Genomic DNA, 19,667 nt, shown 5'->3' on the forward strand with positions numbered 1-19,667 from the left:
GTGTGTGGGGGGGGAGAGGGCAATGATGGGGCTGACAGGGAGAGAGCAATGATGGGGATGGTGGAGGAGGAGAGGGCAATGATGGGGATGGTGGAGGAGGAAAGGGCAATGATGGGGCTGACGGGGAGAGTGCAATGATGGGGATGGTGGGGGAGGAGAGGGCAATGATGGGGCTGACGGGGAGAAAGCAATGATGCGGATGGTGGAGGAGGAGAGGGCAATGATGGGGCTGACGGGGAGAGAGCAATGATGGGGATGGTGGAGGAGGAGAGGGCAATGATGGGGCTGATGGGGAGAGGACAATGATCGGGATGGTGGGGGAGGAGAGGGCAATGATGGGGCTGATGGGGGCATATGTCCTTGGGGGGGCCAAAATGAATTATTGCCCCGGGTGCCAGAAACCCTACATACACCTCTGCATGCCTGGCTGAGGGGGCCTTCATCATTAGTTGCAACAGCTCTGCGTAGAAGACATACAACAATCAGGCAGGCAGATAGTATGGCTAATATAATCATTGGCAACAGAAGTAGAAGAATGAAAGCCGGCACTGATCATTGCCCGATTCATTTTTACAATAGTAAGGTTTTCTACAATTGTTGCAGATAACCTAGTCCTCTTGGGTGTGAAAAAGACACTGTCTGCGATCAAAATACCCTCTCTGACCTTACACTGGAGGCTGGACAATTCTTGTGAAATTGTAAGAGCTCCTAGCTCCCACACTTGATTCCCACATTAAGATTTGCAATCTCTCCGATAGCTACTACTACGGACAGTACCCTGACCACCTCAGCTCGCAGAGCCAGCAACATAGCTTGCGTTAGAATCACTTCTTCCATCTCCTACAACCCCATGTTATCCAAGTACAAAGTCTGACTGTTCATCTCTTCCAGTAAATCAGCTGGAAGTTGTTCTGCTCTAGTATCTTCCTTAGCTGCGGGGGTTCTGTTGGGTAGGTGACTAGTGTCGGTAGCATGTGTTCCATCCCAGAATCTGACTGAGTCCCAGCTTCCACAATGTTCACCCAGTGTGCCATCAAGGAAAGGTAGTGTCCCTGGCCACAAGCATTAGTCCAGGTGTCATGGTTAAGTGAACCTTCCCAGTAACAGCATTGGTCAAGGGGATAAAAATGCAAATAATTTTTATTCACTATCAGGATTTAAAAAAATAAATAATAAAAAGACAGTGCACAACCTCCATAAAGGAGGTGAAAACACACAGTATCAATCAGTAAGTAGTGGGAAGTGGTGGGATAAGGATGCAGGGATAGCCTCAGACCAGAACCCACTGATGCTAACACTGTAGATGAAAGCAACAAGAAGACTTGCCTGCAGAGGAATCTCTAGTGGATTTGTGTCTTGTGGAGTAAAGACTGAACCTGTGTTGCTGTGTTGCTCCAGAGCGGCTGCTACTCACATACATATGGACTATGTTACAGCATTTTGTTTTCTTTGTTGCTTCCTGTTTTAGCCTGAAGGGCTGTTTTATTTTCCCCTTCTTGTTGGTTTATGTCACCACATAATAAACCAACCGAAGATTTAAATAAACAGTGTTCCTGTTTTCTACCTCTATGTACTGCCTGTCATGATCCAGGGCAGATTTTGCTTCTTGCTTCTCTTTCCCCAGCCTGGTCATGGAGGGGTTAACCTTTCCTGCCTAAATTGGTTCTTGGGTGGCTATTTATTGGTGCTATTTCTGGTTGCCTGTCAGTGATAGTTTCCAGGATAGAACAGCTGACCCATATACCCTGGTGATCCTTCTGCCTCTGACTTTCTGTATTTGTGAGACCGGTTCCCTATCCCTGACTTAGTGTTCATCAGGTGGTTTTCTTGACAGTGCATGACAGCCTGATCTCTGTACCCTGCCTCTTGCTTTCCATCTCTGATACCTCGCTCCCTGACTGGCTTTGACTTCTGGCATTGCACCCCTACTCCGTCTTATGTCTCTCGTTTTGGATACCGTGCTCCTGTTTGGCTCTGACTTCTGGCATGTCTCTGACTTCGTTCATTGCTGCTACCTCTGGTACTTCTGCTCTTGACAGTTTTTAACTCTGCGCGTCTGACCACTCTTTTGTTACCTGTGACACCTGTGCAGCTGTTCAGTGTTGCTATGCCATATGAGTTGTACTTCCACAATACATATAGTGGCATGTAAAAGGTAAGGCACCACTGGTCAAAATTAAGGTTGAGCAAAACGGATCGGACAAATTCAAAAATCGCCGACTTTCGGCAAAGTCGGGTTTCATGAAACCCGACCCGATCCTAGTGTGGGATCGGCCATGAGGTCGCCGATCTGCGCGCAAAAGTCGTGTTTCATATGATGCTTTCAGCGCCATTTTTCAGCCAATGAAGGAGGACGCAGAGTGTGGGCAGCGTGATGACATAGGTCTCGGTCCCCACCATCTTAGAGAAGGGCATGACAGTGATTGGCTTGCTTTCTGCGGCGTCATAGGGGCTATAAAGGGGAGTGCACGCCGACCGCCATCTTACTTCTGTTGATCTTAGCATAGGGAGAGGTTGCTGCAGCTTCATCAGAAGAAGGGATATAGTTAGGGAGGGAAGATTAACCCCCAAACTGCTTGTGCTGTAGCGATTTCCACTGTCCAACACCACCTTTTTTTGCAGGGACAGTGGAGGCTATATTTTTGTGCATCAGCTCTGTAGCTTTTTAGGCTGCCTTATAAGGCTCCATGACAGCTGCATTGCTGTTTACACGCTGCTGTTCAAACCAACTGCTTTTTTAAAAGCAAAAATCCTGTTGCTCCTTTCTGCACAGTTATCTTGTTTATTTGTCCACACTTTTGTGTGCAGCAGTCCTTTTTATTGCTGCCATACATGTCCTGAGATCATTGTAGGGAGATTGAAATTGTACCACAGTGCTTGTATTTTTTCATATATCTTCCAGCCACTTTCTGCCACTTACATTGTGTTGTTTTATACACTGGGCCTGAGTTTTGGTTCAGTCTCCAAAAAAAAAGTGAGATTCAAATTCTCACAAAGTGGATATACTTCAGTCCTGTTAGTTTGTCGTATGTCAGCCAGCCACTTTCTGAAACTTAGATTGCGTTGTTATATACACTGGGCCTGAGTTTTGGTTCAGTCTCCCAAAAAAAAAGGGAGATTTAAATTCTCAACAAGTTTATATACACCTTCTACCTTGTTTTACAGAACCATATAACGGTTGTTATTTTGATTAGATTTTCCAAAAAATGAGGAAGTCTGGTGGAAGAGCCCGTGGGCGGTGGTTGCCAGCTGGTACTGATGGTGGTGGTGGTGCATCTGGTGTTAGTGGAAAAAGCACAATAGCACCTAAGGCTGGAGGTGTTGAGCCAGCGTCATCGTCTGGCTACACAAGGCCTCGAAGGCTCCCTTATCTGGGAGTAGGAAAACAGCTTTTAAAGCAGGAGCAGCAGGAAAAAGTTTTGGCTTTCCTTGCTGACTCAGCCTCTAGCTCTTTCACCTCCTCTTCAGAAAGTTCGAAATATAAAAGCAGCGAGTCGTCAGTGGATGCTCCCAGTCAGGAACAAGACGTTTCCTTGTGTCCTTCACCCAAACCAAAAGTGAAGGATGCGTCAGGCGACTCTACAGGTTACTCCATGGAGCTCTATACACATACCGTGCCTGGGTTAGAAAGGGAAATTGTTAACTGCCCATTACAAGATGAATTGGACATGGAGTGCACTAATGCACAGCCACAGCTAGATTATTATGCTTTTCCATTGACTCAGATCACTACATTGCCCTCGCAGTGTACTGAGCCAGAATCTGACCCTGATGAGTCTATGGTGCCCCGTCCTGAACGCTATAGCACCTTACACGGTGACACAGAGGAAGGTGCACATGACATTGAAGAGGAGGTGATAGATGACCCAGTTGTTGATCCAGATTGGCAGCCATTGGGGAAGAGGGTGCCGCTGCCAGTAGCTCAGAAGCGGAGGAGGATGATCCGCAGCAGCCATCTACATCGCAACAGCTGTCATCTGGCAGACCCGTATCAGGCCAAAAACATTTGTCAAAAACAAAAACAGTTTTAGGACAGCGTGGCCATCCGGTGAAAGTAACACAGCGTGCAATGCCTGAAAAGGTATTCCATAGTAGGAAGAGTGTAGTGTGGCAATTTATTAACCAAGATCCGAATGATCAGTCAAAAGTTATCTGTAAGAAATGCTCAAAGACCTATAGCAGAGGGAAGAATCTTCAAAATTTAAATACAACATGCATGCTTAGACATTTAACCAGCATGCACTTGCAAGACTGGACTAACTACCAAACGTCCTGTACCGTGGGTGCACCTGCTCAGAATGAAGGTAGTCAGCAACGCTATATTGCTTCCCTCACTGTAAGCCCACCGGTTAGGACACCACCAGCAGCAAATGTGGAGGTATCTTCGCAAGGCCAAAGCAGTCAGGGAATCACAAGGTTATTGGTAGGAAACACTGTATGCAGGCCAACATCAAGAATACCATCACCAACCCTCTCTCAATCCGCCATGTCCACCACCACCACCGCTAGTTCCACCATATGCAGCTCTCCAGTCCAGCTCACCCTACAAGAGACTCTCGTTAGGAAAAAAAAGTACTCATCCTCTCATCCGCATACACAGGGTTTGAACTCCCACATTGCTATACTAATCTCTTTAGAGATGATGCCCTACCGGTTGGTTGAAAGCAAAGCTTTCACAGACCTGATGGCCTACGCAGTACCACGCTATGACCTACCCAGTCGGCAATTCTTTGCGAGAAAAGCCAACCCAGCCCTTCTCCAGCATGTCAAAGACCGCATTGTCCATGCACTGAGGCAATCAGTCAGTGGAAAGGTGCCCCTCACAACAGATGCATGGACCAGTAGGCATGGCCAGGGATGTTACGTGTCCATCACGGTGTGCTGGGTTAATGTGGCAGATGCAGGGTCCACAGGGGACAGCCATAGTGGGACAGTTCTGCCTAGCCCACGGTGTAGGAAACAGTTGGCTGTAGGTGTTCGCCACCCCTCCTCCTTTTCCTCCTCCAGAAGCAAAAGCTCATCCACAGAGCGCAGTCGCATGACCACTCCATCCTCCATCCGCAGCTGCCAGTGTTGCACACGAGGTGTCCCATTATCGAACAGCTAGTGGTAAGTGTCAGCAGGCTGTGTTACAAATGAAGTGTTTGGGCGACAACAGACACACCGCGGAAGTACTGGCCGAGTACTTGCAGCAAGAAACTCAGTCATGGCTGGGCAGTGTACATCTTGAGGCAGGCAAGGTAGTCAGTGATAACGGAAGGAATTTTATGGCTGCCATAGCCCTTTCAGAACTGAAACACATACCTTGCCTGGCTCACACCTTGAACCTGGTGGTGCAGTGCTTCCTCAAAAATTATCCGGAGTTACCAGCCCTGCTCCTGAAGGTGCGAAGACTTTGCTCGCACATCCGCCGGTCACCCGTACACTCCAGCCGTATGCTGAACCATCAGCGATCACTGAATCTTCCCCAGCACTGCCTAATAATCGACGTTGCAACAAGGTGGAACTCCACACTGTACATGGTTCAGAGGCTGTGCAAACAGAGGCATGCTGTAATTAATTTGTGAGAGGATACACATACACGGGCAGGCACTTGGATGGCAGACATGGAGTTGTCTGGAGTGCAGTGGTCCAAGCTGCAAGACCTCTGTCAAGTCCTTCAGTGTTTTGAGGAATGCACACGGCTGGTAAGTGCAGACGATGCCATCATAAGCATAAGTATCCCACTAATGCGTCTGCTGATGCAAAGTTTGACTCACATTAAGGAGCAGGCGTCTGCAGCCGAGGAGGAGGGAAGCCTTGATGACAGTCAGCCATTGTCTGCTCAGGGAACTCTCCTGGATGAGGTGGCGGACAAAGAGGAGGAGGAGGATGATGGGGATGAATATTTATGGGAGGATGCTTCTCAGGGGGCAATAGAAACTGGTGGCATTGCAAGGTCAGGTACAGGGTTTTTGCGGGACACAAGTAATGTTGATTTGCAAGAAAGTGCTCCTCAACCCAGCACAAGCAGTGAATTGACACCTGGAACATTGGCCCACATGGCTGAGTATGCCTTGAGTATCCTAAAAAGGGACCCCCGCATTATCAAAATGATGACCAATGATGATTACTGGTTGGCCTGCCTCCTGGATCCACGATATAAAGGAAAATTACAAAATATCATGCCACATGAGAACCTTGAGCAAATATTGGCTACCAAACAAGCAACTCTTGTAGACCGTTTGGTTCAGGCATTCCCAGCACACAGCGGCAGTGATGGTTCTCACACAAGCCGTAGGGGGCAACATGGCAGAGGTGTTAGAGGTGCACAAATCTGAAGTGGCGTTGGACAGAGGGGTTTTATGACCAGGTTGTGGAGTGATTTCACAATGACTGCTGACATGACAGTTACTGCTGCATCGATTCAAAGTGACAGGAGACAACATTTGTCCAGTATGGTTACAAACTACTTTTCCTCCCTTATCAATGTTCTCCCTCACAGGTCATTCCCCTTTGATTCCTGGGCATCTAAAATAGACACCTGGCCTGAATTGGCAGAATATGCATTACAGGAGCTCGCTTGCCCTGCTGCTAGTGTGCTATCAGAAAGAGTCTTCAGTGCTGCTGGTTCAATACTGACCGAAAAAAGGCCACGTCTGGCTACCCAAAATGTTGATGATCTAACCTTCCTTAAAATGAACCAATCATGGATTTCAAATTATTTTGCCCCACCTTCCCCTGCTGACACGTAGCTTGCCTGAAAAATGTCTTGCTTTTGGCCTCCTCTTACTGACTTCTCCAATTCCTCCATTTGCAGCTGCTGAATGTCCACCATAGGCAATTTTTATACCTCCTTAAATGGGCTGACTCCCCCCACAGAGCCGTGGTCACGACCTGGCGCAAGCACCCGTGCGAGTGCCGTTTGCCTGGACAGGTGGGTGGGCCCACTCTTGGATGACGGCACTGGCACAGGGTCCCTCATAGTACAATGAAGTGTCTCTGACGGTGATGGTGCACAACCAACGTCAGACACACCGTCGTAATATGAGGGCCCTGTGCCAGTACCGCCGCCCACGAGAGAGTGTTCCCCCCAAGCTCGAACAGTGCTCTACCACTTGCTATACTTACCTCTCCCTGCTCTACCACTGTGTAGTCTGTGCTGTTAAATCCTTCATTGGCACTGCCAATACAAATTTGTTGAAATGATAGATGACAGTTAGTGTTGAGCGATACCGTCCGATATTTGAAAGTATTGGTATCGGATAGTATCGGCCGATACCCGAAAAGTATCGGATATCGCCGATACCGATACCCGATACCAATACAAGTCAATGGGACACCAAGTATCGGAAGGTATTCTGATGGTTCCCAGGGTCTGAAGGAGAGGAAACTCTCCTTCAGGCCCTGGGATCCATATTACTGTGTAAAATAAAGAATTAAAATAAAAAATATTGATATACTCACCTCTCCGGAGACCCCTGCACCTTACCGCTGGTAACCGGCAGCCTTCTTTGCTTAAAATGAGCGCGTTTAGGGCCTTCCATGACGTCACGGCTTCTGATTGGTCGCGTGCCGCTCATGTGACCGCCACGCGACCAATCACAAGCCGCGACGTCATTCTCAGGTCCTAAATTCCTAGAATGAGGAGTTTAGGACCCTCGATGATGTAGCGGCTTGTGATTGGTCGCGTGCCGCTCATGTGACCGCTCACGCGACCAATCACAAGCCGCGACGTCATCGCAGGTCCTAAACTCCTCATTCTTAGGAACGGAGGCTGCCGTTTACAATCGGTAAGGTCCAGGGGCCACCGGAGGGGTGAGTATATCCATATTTTTTATTTTAATTCTTTATTTTTTACATGAATATGGATCCCAGGGCCTGAAGGAGAGTTTCCTCTCCTTCAGACCCTGGGAACCATCCAGGATAGCTTCCGATACTTGTGTCCCATTGACTTGTATTGGTGTCGGGTATCGGTATCGGCGATATCCGATATTTTTCGGGTATCGGCCGATACTATCCGATACCGATACTTTCAAGTATCGGAAGGTATCGCTCAACACTAGTGACTAGTTGTTTCTCAGTCAGTGGACATGCAGGTCTTGTATCCATACAGAGTTTTCTCGTACGCTTCATACATCCCCTCTCAATTGGTCTGCTGTTATAGTAGAATTTCATCAGATCTAGGTTCTCTTGCCTTGTCCATGTATGGTTTGCTCCAGTAGCCCATTTATCATCAGATTGTCTTGGTCCCTCAACATCTGACGCCGACCTTGTTAATCCGGGCGACGTCTGAGCCGGCATAACTCTTTGCTCGTGACACTCTCATGTTTATTGAGGTAGGCACTATAGTGTTAGTAGTCTTGCCCAAGGACTACCACTGGTATATTATTTCCAACAGGGCAGAGCCAGATTGGTGATTGTGCGCCTTAACCGCTATGCTATAACAGCCACCAAGGGTAGGTATTATAGTGCATTACAGTGTTAGGAGCCTTGGCATATAATTTATTTGATTTATTTTTCCATTTTCCATTTTCCATTTCCAGGATTTGAACCTGAACCCCTGTCTCCCATGGGCAGTGCACTTAACTGTTACACTATACCAGCCACTATATATAATATATATATATATATATATATATATATATATATATATATATATATATATATATATATATATATATATATATATATATATATATATATATATAATCAGACCTAAGTGTGGGTATAGCAGAGCTGCATGAATATAATGTACATTACTTTGAAAGAATGCTAGTTTTCTGCTTTTTCTGTGCCACCTACTGTCTGCAAAGCTATATTTTAGGAATATATAGTAAAAACAGTTCCAGACACTAAAAATACATTTCTTTTCAGACCAGGTCTTCTTATGTATTCATCTCAATATGGTGAATAAAGGACATGTCTGTTTTGTTATGTTAAATTAATTTCAAACAGCCTGATGTTTTTTTAACTTGTTTTAAGTTACACTTTCCCCTGCATAGATTTTGGGTATTCATCACCAAATCAAATGTAACAATTCTACTATGCAATTTATTAGGTTAGAACTCTACAGAAATTGTATGAATTTGATATTATTCTTTGATGGTAAATATTATAGATTTTCTTTTGGTAAATCTTGTGGGGAAAAAAGTTTTTAAAGAGTAAGAAAGATTCTTGCATTTATCTGTTATGATTACATGGATGCCAAATCTCCTGGCATATATTATATGTAGTATCTGTCCTCCTTTCTTATTTTTCAAAATTGGGAGCTATATTATTAGTCATTAAAAGACATCACCTCTGCAGGACTACCATTTTTCTTTGTTTTAATTATGTACTTCAATGCAATCTTCGTTGTTACCAGCAGATGGAGGATGAGCACTGCATTTATATTCTGCTGTATAAAAGGAAGTAGAATTACTGTATTTTGTGATTAAAGAACTGTGTGCAGGGTTATTTAAATAAATGTATTACTTATATAGGCAAGAAAAATAAAAATATACAGACAAATATTTGAGATGCATGAAGTCATAAGCAATTTAAAGAGCCTTATTTTGTATTTTAAAAAAAAAATTTCTTAGATTTCGCCTTTTTTTCTTTGTATCTTATTTCATAAACGTAATAGTTTTTTCATATTTACTACTAAATTTCAGGGAGTTAGTGATATCAGTATCAATAGTACATATTTACGTTGTATTTTATAGCATCTTTCTATGAACTCTTATACAAAGAGCCTCTAATAGAACAGCCCACTGGACCAAAAATCCCAGAAAGAGCCAAGGATCAAGTGATTAAAACACAAATTATACAGATTTTTTCTCACAAAACTACATAACAATCTGCTCAGCTACAGATTAGACGGCCTTTTCATGGAGACAACTTTCCTTCAAACGGAGTCTTCAGAAAGTCTTCTGGTCAGCGTAACACCTGCACCACCAACTTCAGCACAGCCAGCGGGAAGCAACAGCAGGCTGTTCTGAACTTCATATGTTTTGTTGGAAAAATCCCACACCATGCAGGAGCTGTGGATGGATATGAAAGAACAAACAAATGACTGGTTGGTGTTGCTGAATCTCAAGCCTGGCCTGTTGGAGTGCGATAAAGCATAAAATCTCTTAGCAGCTCTTGGACTAGCCGGTTTGATGCACATCCCATGCCTGGCGAATGTGCTGAATTTGGGTTTGCAGAGCTTCCTTAACTCCTTTACCCCCAAGGGTGGTTTGCACGTTAATGACCGGGCCAATTTTTACAATTCTGACCACTGTCCCTTTATGAGGTTATAACTCTGGAACGCTTCAACGGATCCCTGTGATTCTGACACTATTTTCTCGAGCCATACTGTACTTCATGTTAGTGGTAAAATTTCTTTGATATTACCTTCGTTTATTTGTGGAAAAAAATGGAAATTTGGCGAAAATTTTGAAAATTTCTCAATTTTCCAACTTTGAATTTTTATGCCCTTAAATCACAGAGATATGTCATGCAAAATACTTAATAAGTAACATTTCCCACATGTCTACTTTACATCAGCACAATTTTGGAACCAACATTTTTTTTTGCTAGGGAGTTATAAGGGTTAAAATTGACCAGAAATTTCTCATTTTTACAACACCATTTTTTTTTTGGGACCACATCTCATTTGAAGTCATTTTGAGGGGTCTATATGATAGAAAATACCCAAGTGTGACACCATTCTAAAAACTGCACCCCTCAAGGTTTTCAAAACCACATTCAAGAAGTTTATTAACCCTTCAGGTGTTTCACAGGAATTTTTGGTATGTTTAAATAAAAATGAACATTTAACTTTTTTTCACACAAAATTTATTTCAGCTCCAATTTGTTTTATTTTACCAAGGGTAACAGGAGAAAATGGACCCCAAAAGTTGTTGTACAATTTGTCCTGAGTATGCTGATACCCCATATGTGGGGGTAAACCACTGTTTGGGCGCATGGCAGAGCTCGGAAGGAAAGGAGCGCCATTTTACTTTTCAATGCAAAATTGACTGGAATTGAGATGGGACGCCATGTTGCGTTTGGAGGGCCCCTGATGTGCCTAAACATTGAAACCCCCCACAAGTGACACCATTTTGGAAAGTAGACCCCCTAAGGAACTTATCTAGATGTGTGGTGAGCACTTTGAGCCACCAAGTGCTTCACAGAAGTTTATAATGCAGAGCCGTAAAAATAAAAAATCATATTTTTTCACAAAAATGATTTCATTGCCCCCAATTTTTTATTTTCCCAAGGGTAAGAGAAGAAATTAGACCTCAAATGTTGTTGTGCAATTTGTCCTGAGTACGACGATACCCCATATGTGGGGGTAAACCACTGTTTGGGTGCATAGCAGAGATCGGAAGGGAAGGAGCGCCATTTTACTTTTCAATGCAAAATTGACTGGAATTGAGATGGGACACCATGTCGCGTTTGGAGAGCCCCTGATGTGCCTAAACATTAAAACCCCCGACAAGTGACACCATTTTGGAAAGTAGACCCCCTAAGGAACTTATCTAGATGTGTTTTGAGAGCTTTGAACCCCCAAGTGTTTCACTACAGTTTATAACACAGAGCCGTGAAAATAATTTTTTTTCACAAAAATGATATTTTAGCCCCCAGTTTTGAATTTTTACAAGGGTAATAGGATAAATTGGACCCTAGTAGTTGTTGTCCAATTTGTCCTGAGTATGCTGATACCACATATGTGGGGGGGAACCACTGTTTGGGCGCATGGCAGAGCTCGGAAGAGAAGGAGCGCCATTTGGAATTCAGACCTAGGCTACGTTCACATTTGCGTTGTTGGGCGCAGCGTCGTCGACGCATACCGACACATGCATCATGCGCCCCTATCTTTAACATGGGGGGGCGTATGGACATGCACCGGTATGCGTTGTACTGCGTTTTACGACACATACATCATATAGACGCACAAGACAGGGCGCAGGGGGCGCTACTTGTAGCGTTTTCCCTGCGCCGAAAGTCCCGATCTGTAGGATCTTATGACAATGCATGCATCGCAAAACACTGCATTGTGTACATGCGTTGTTGGTTGCGTCGCGTCGGGGAACCACTGTTTGGGCGCATGGCAGAGCTCGGAAGGGAAGGAGCGCCATTTGGAATGCAGACCTAGATGGATTGGTCTGCAGGCGTCACGTTGCATTTGCAGAGCCCCTGATGTACCCAAACAGTAGAAACCCCCCACAAGTGACCCCATATTGGAAACTAGACCTCCCAAAGAACTTATCTAGATGGGTTGTGAGAACTTTGAACCCCCAAGTGTTTCACTACAGTTTATAACGCAGAGCCGTGAAAATAAAAAAAATGTTTTTCACAAAAATTATTTTTTTAGCCCCCAGTTTTGTATTTTTCTAAGGGTAACAGGAGAAATTGGACCCCAAAAGTTGTTGTCCAATTTGTCCTGAGTATGCTGATACCTTGTATGTGGGGGGGAACCACTGTTTGGGCGCATGGCAGAGCTCGGAAAGGAAGGAGCGCCATTTGGAACGCAGACTTAGATGGATTGGTCTGCAGGCTTCACGTTGCATTTGCAGAGCCCCTGATGTACCCAAACAGTAGAAACCCCCCACAAGTGACCCCATATTGGAAAATAGACCTCCCAAGGAACTTATCTAGATGTTTTGTGATAACTTTGAAGCCCCAAGTCTTTCACTACAGTTTACAACGCAGAGCCGTGAAAATAAAAAAAAAAAATTTCACACAAAAATGATATTTAGTCCCCCAAATTTTTATTTTCCCAAGGATAACAAGAGAACTTGGACCCCAAAAGTTGTTGTACAATTTGTCCCGAGTACGCTGATACCTCATATGTTGGGGTAAACCCCTGTTTGGGTGCACGGGAGAGCTCGGAAGGGAAGGAGCACTGTTTTACTTTTTCAACGCAGAATTGGCTGGAATTGAGATCGGACGCCATGTCGCATTTGGAGAGCCACTGATGTGCCTGAACAGTGGAAACTCCCCAATTCTACCTGAAACCCTAATCCAAACACACCCCTAACCCTAATCCCAGCGGTAACCCTAACCACACCCCTAACCCTGACACACCCCTAACTCTAATCCCAATCCTAATCCCAACCATAAATGTAATCCAAACCCTAACCCTAACTTTAGCCCCAACCCTAACCCTAACTTTAGCCCCAACCCTAACCCTAACTTTAGCCCCAACCCTAACCCTAACTTTAGCCCCAACCCTAACCCTAAATTTAGCTCCAACCCTAGCCCCAACCCTAACCCTAGCCCTAACCCTAGCCCTAAACCTAACCCTAGCCCTAACCCTAACCCTAGCCCTAACCCTAGCCCTAACCCTAGCCCTAACCCCAACCCTAACCCTAGCCCTAACCCTAACCCTAGCCCTAACCCTAAAGGGAAAATAGAAATAAATACATTTTTTTAATTTTATTATTTTTCCCTAACTAAGGGGGCGATGAAGGGGGGTTTGATTTACTTTTATAGCGTTTTTTATAGCGGATTTTTATGATTGGCAGCTGTCACACACTAAAAGACGCTTTTTATAGCAAAAAAGTTTTTGCGTCTCCACATTTTGAGACCTATAATTTTTCCATATTTTGGTCCACAGAGTCATGTGAGGTCTTGTTTTTTGCAGGACAAGTTGACGTTTTTATTGGTAACATTTTTGGACACATGACAGCTTTTGATCGCTTTTTATTCTGATTTTTGTGAGGCAGAATGACCAAAAACCAGCTATTCATGAATGTCTTTTGGGGGAGGCGTTTATACCGTTCCACGTTTGGTAAAATTGATAAAGCAGTTTTATTCTTCGGGTCAGTACGATTACAGCGATATCTAATTTATATTTTTTTTATGTTTTGGCGCTTTTATACGATAAAAGCTATTTTATAGAAAAAATAATTATTTTGGCATCGCTTTGTTCTGAGGACTATAACTTTTTTATCTTTTTGCTGATGATGCTGTATGGCAGCTCGTTTTTTGCGGGACAATATGACGTTTTCAGTGGTACCATATTTATTTATATCTGTCATTTTGATCGCGTGTTATTCCACTTTTTGTTCGGCAGTATGATAATAAAGCGTTGTTTTTTGCCTCGTTTTTTTTTTCTTACAGTGTCCACTGAAAGGGTTAACTAGTGGGACAGTTTTATAGGTTGGGTCGTTACGGACGCGGCAATACCAAATATGTGTACTTTTATTGTTTTTTATTATTATTTAGATAAAGAAATGTATTTATGGGAAAAATATATATATATTTTTTCTTTATTTAGGTTTTTTTTTTTTTTTACACATAGATGTCAGCTGCGATAGTCAGTTGACACCCGGCCGCGATCGGCCGCGCTCCCCCCATGAGCGCGGCCGATCGCGCTGGACGTACTATCCCGTCGGTGGTCATACGGGCCCACCCCACCTCGACGGGATAGTACGTCCGATGTCAGAAAGGGGTTAAATATTACACAGATATGTCATAGCTGCTGCTGAAAGTGTAGGCTGTCTGTGCGCACTATTGGCATTCTCACCCTGCCGCTGCTCAGCTGTGTGAGCTGCAGCTTCATGTCTTCCTTACCGCTCACCGCTTCATTTGCAATGTACCCAGAAGGTGGAACTCCATTTTCCACATGCTGGAGAGACTGTGCAAGCAGCAGCAAGCAATTCTGGAATTTCATCTGCAGCACACTTGGGTTAGTCTCCCTGCAGAACAACACCACTTCACGAGCAGCGAATGGGCCTCCATGCGGGATGTGTGTGCCATGTTACATGGCATTGTCTGTGTTACTATCCACTTCTATGTCTCCTAGGAAAAAAAAGACTTTCAGGAGATGATGAATGAGGTGGTGGTACAGGAGTAAGAGTAAGAGGAAAAGGGACCATTCACACTATTATCAGACCTGTCATCCACAATATAACTTGGAGGATGGGTTCCTGTCCCAACAGCGGCCAGGTACACAAATGTCCAGCCAGGGGACAGATGAGCAGGATGAGGAACAACTGTGTTCACAGCAGGGTGGCTCTCAAAGCAGCTCATGGGTATCATTTGATTGTGGCTGAGGGGATACAAAGAATACAGATGATACAGAGGACCCAGATGATATACTTCCCACTGATGATGACAGCTTTTTGTTGCCTCTGGGCAGCCCGCCACACATGAGGCAATACATGCTGCTATGCCTGTGCTACGAGTTTCCCGGACTAATACAAGCATAACTCCCAACCGTCCCGGATCCAGCGGGACAGTCCCGATTTTGAGACTCTGTCCCGCTGTCACAGCCGGGATCCTCCTTTTCCTGCATCGCCTCAGACTAAATGTACCACCGCTTTAAAACCCCTTCTCAACTTGTGACGCCACTTAGGCATTATGAAAGTCGGTGCCAATCTAACTTGTGACGCCTATGTGGTGTCATGGCAGGATCACGTTCCTGTGAGTCGGGTGACCGGGGTCACTGAAATGTCACCCAACCTGCAGGTACAGGAGGACCTCAAGTTGAGCCCAGGGGGTGTGGCTTTGCCCCCCATGGCTACAATCACTCTGGTGACCTCTTTGTCACCACCCCTCAGATCTGATTGGAGCTAGCATCCATGTGACGCTATCCCTCTGATCAGATGTGGAGGGGCGGGGTCAAATATGGCTGCCCTCGCTCTCCATCCTGATCCCAGGAGCTGCAGAGCAAGGTCCCTTCTGCTGCACTGCTGCCGCCGCTGCCACTGCCTGATCGCTGCCTGACCGCTGCCACCACCTGACCGTTGCTGCTGCCTGACAGCCATCTGCCATCCGGTACTCCCCTCTGCTGCCCTCCGCTCCCCTGCCATCCCATTCCACCCCCCAACCTCTGCTCCCTCCCCTGCCCCCCTGATCACCTCCCTGCTGCTGCCGACTCCATCTCCATCTCCATCTGCTGCTGCATCTCCTCTGCCCCCGCACCTGACAGCCCCATCCTACCCCTGGTGATCACCCCCTGCACCACTGATCACCCCTGCCCTGCAGATTGCCTCGCAGATCACCCCCATTCCCCACTGATAGCCCCCCTTATCGCCCCCTTTGTTATGATCCCTAGTGGCTGAGGATCACAAATAGATCAGCAAGTGATTAAACTAAGGACGAGCTCTAGGGAGTTGGTAACTGGACTGATCGCAAATCTGAACCTATCCAAAACAACTAGAGGTAGCCGGTGAACGTGCCTAAAAAATTCCTAGACGTCTCGAGCCAGCCTGAGGAACTAGCTACCCCTAAAGAGAAAGAAAGACCTCGCTTGCCTCCAGAGAAATAATCCCCAAAGATATAGAAGCCCCCAACAAATATTAACGGTGAAGTAAGAAGAAGGCACATACATAGGGATGAAATCAGATTCAGCAAAAGAGGCACACTAGTACTAGAAAGCAGAAAATAGAGCAGGGGTCTATGCGATCAATAAAAAACCCTTACAAAATATCCATCCTGAGATTTCAAGAACCCACACACCAACTAACGTGTGTGGGGAGAAACTCAGCCCACTAGAGCAACCAGCAAGCGAGGGAATTACATTTTAGCAATCTCGAACAGAAAACATGATAAACACTGCTGATCAAAAAATGAGCAAACAAAACTTAGCTTATCCTGGATGGACTGGGAGCAAGGTAGTCAGAAGGAATCTGAGTAGCACTGATTACATCGACAGCCGGCAACAAGTGGAAGTAAAACAGAGCTATATAGGAACCTCCCAGAGGATAACGAACCAGCTGATAGCCAAGAGACCAGCAGGATAACAGGCAAAGCCACCAGGGGGAGCCCAAAGCAAAAGTCACACCATACCACCAGTGACCACAAGAGGGAGCCTGAACACAGAGTTCACAACAGTACCCCCCCTGTTATGGTTCTCAATGGCAAGAGAACATAGCCCAGCAAACATAAGTACTAGCTCTTGGAAGGATGGAAACTAAACTGACCATGAACTAAACCTGCCGCACAACTAACAGTAGCCGGGTAGCGTTGCCTACGTTTTTTATCCCTAGACGCCCAGCGCCGGCCGGAGGACTAACTAATCCTGGCAGAGGAAAATATAGTCCTGGCTCACCTCTAGAGAAATTTCCCCGATAGGCAGACAGAGGCCCCCACATATATTGGCGGTGATTTTAGATGAAATGACAAACGTAGTATGAAAATAGGTTTAGCAAAATTGAGGTCCGCTTACTAGATAGCAGGAAGACAGAAAGGGCACTTTCATGGTCAGCTGAAAACCCTATCAAAATACCATCCTGAAATTACTTTAAGACTCTAGTATTAACTCATAACATCAGAGTGGCAATTTCAGATCACAAGAGCTTTCCAGACACAGAAACGAAACTACAGCTGTGAACTGGAACAAAATGCAAAAACAAACGAGGACAAAAGTCCAACTTAACTGGGAGTTGTCTAGCAGCAGGAACATGCACAGAAAGGCTTCTGATTACAATGTTGACCGGCATGGAAGTGACAGAGGAGCAAGGTTAAATAGCGACTCCCACATCCTGATGGAAACAGGTGAACAGAGGGGATGATGCACACCAGTTCAATTCCACCAGTGGCCACCGGGGGAGCCCAAAATCCAATTTCACAACAGTACCCCCCCCTCAAGGAGGGGGCACCGAACCCTCACCAGAACCACCAGGGCGATCAGGATGAGCCCTATGAAAGGCACGGACCAGATCGGAGGCATGAACATCAGAGGCAGTCACCCAAGAATTATCCTCCTGACCGTATCCCTTCCATTTGACCAGATACTGGAGTTTCCGTCTGGAAACACGGGAGTCCAAGATTTTTTCCACAACGTACTCCAACTCGCCCTCAACCAACACCGGAGCAGGAGGCTCAACGGAAGGCACAACCGGTACCTCATACCTGCGCAACAATGACCGATGAAAAACATTATGAATAGAAAAAGATGCAGGGAGGTCCAAACGGAAGGACACAGGGTTAAGAATCTCCAATATCTTGTACGGGCCGATGAACCGAGGCTTAAACTTAGGAGAAGAAACCCTCATAGGGACAAAACGAGAAGACAACCACACCAAGTCCCCAACACAAAGCCGAGGACCAACCCGACGCCGGCGGTTGGCAAAAAGCTGAGTCTTCTCCTGGGACAACTTCAAATTGTCCACTACCTGCCCCCAAATCTGATGCAACCTCTCCACCACAGCATCCACTCCAGGACAATCCGAAGATTCCACCTGACCAGAAGAAAATCGAGGATGAAACCCCGAATTACAGAAAAAAGGAGACACCAAGGTGGCAGAGCTGGCCCGATTATTGAGGGCAAACTCCGCTAAAGGCAAAAAAGCAACCCAATCATCCTGATCTGCAGACACAAAACACCTCAAATATGTCTCCAAGGTCTGATTCGTCCGCTCGGTCTGGCCATTAGTCTGAGGATGGAAAGCAGACGAGAAAGACAAATCTATGCCCATCCTAGCACAGAATGCTCGCCAAAATCTAGACACAAATTGGGTTCCTCTGTCAGAAACGATATTCTCCGGAATACCATGCAAACGGACCACATTTTGAAAAAACAGAGGAACCAACTCGGAAGAAGAAGGCAACTTAGGCAGGGGAACCAAATGGACCATCTTAGAGAAACGGTCACACACCACCCAGATGACAGACATCTTCTGAGAAACAGGAAGATCCGAAATAAAATCCATCGAGATGTGCATCCAGGGCCTCTTCGGGATAGGCAAGGGCAACAACAATCCACTAGCCCGAGAACAACAAGGCTTGGCCCGAGCACAAACGTCACAAGACTGCACAAAGCCTCGCACATCTCGAGACAGGGAAGGCCACCAGAAGGACCTTGCCACCAAATCCCTGGTACCAAAGATTCCAGGATGACCTGTCAACGCAGAAGAATGAACCTCAGAAATGACTTTACTGGTCCAATCATCAGGAACAAACAGTCTACCAGGTGGGCAACGATCAGGTCTATCCGCCTGAAACTCCTGCAAGGCCCGCCGCAGGTCTGGAGAAACGGAAGACAATATCACTCCATCCTTAAGGATACCTGTAGGTTCAGAGTTACCAGGGGAGTCAGGCTCAAAACTCCTAGAAAGGGCATCCGCCTTAACATTCTTAGAACCCGGCAGGTAGGACACCACAAAATTAAACCGAGAGAAAAACAACGACCAGCGCGCCTGTCTAGGATTCAGGCGTCTGGCGGACTCAAGATAAATTAGATTTTTGTGGTCAGTCAATACCACCACCTGATGTCTAGCCCCCTCAAGCCAATGACGCCACTCCTCAAAAGCCCACTTCATGGCCAAAAGCTCCCGATTCCCAACATCATAATTCCGCTCGGCGGGCGAAAATTTACGCGAGAAAAAGGCACAAGGTCTCATCACGGAACAATCGGAACTTCTCTGCGACAAAACTGCCCCAGCTCCGATTTCAGAAGCGTCGACCTCAACCTGAAAAGGAAGAGCAACATCAGGCTGACGCAACACAGGGGCGGAAGAAAAGCGGCGCTTAAGCTCCCGAAAGGCCTCCACAGCAGCAGGGGACCAATCAGCAACATCAGCACCCTTCTTAGTCAAATCAGTCAATGGTTTAACAACATCAGAAAAACCAGCAATAAATCGACGATAAAAGTTAGCAAAGCCCAAAAATTTCTGAAGACTCTTAAGAGAAGAGGGTTGCTGTTATGACCCCAATGGCGAGGGTCTCAGAGGAACGTGGAAGTCTGCAGAATACAAAAATCCAGC

Source organism: Ranitomeya variabilis, chromosome 7 (assembly GCF_051348905.1).
Source record: "Ranitomeya variabilis isolate aRanVar5 chromosome 7, aRanVar5.hap1, whole genome shotgun sequence".
In the NCBI taxonomy this organism is placed as follows: Eukaryota; Metazoa; Chordata; class Amphibia; order Anura; family Dendrobatidae; genus Ranitomeya; species Ranitomeya variabilis.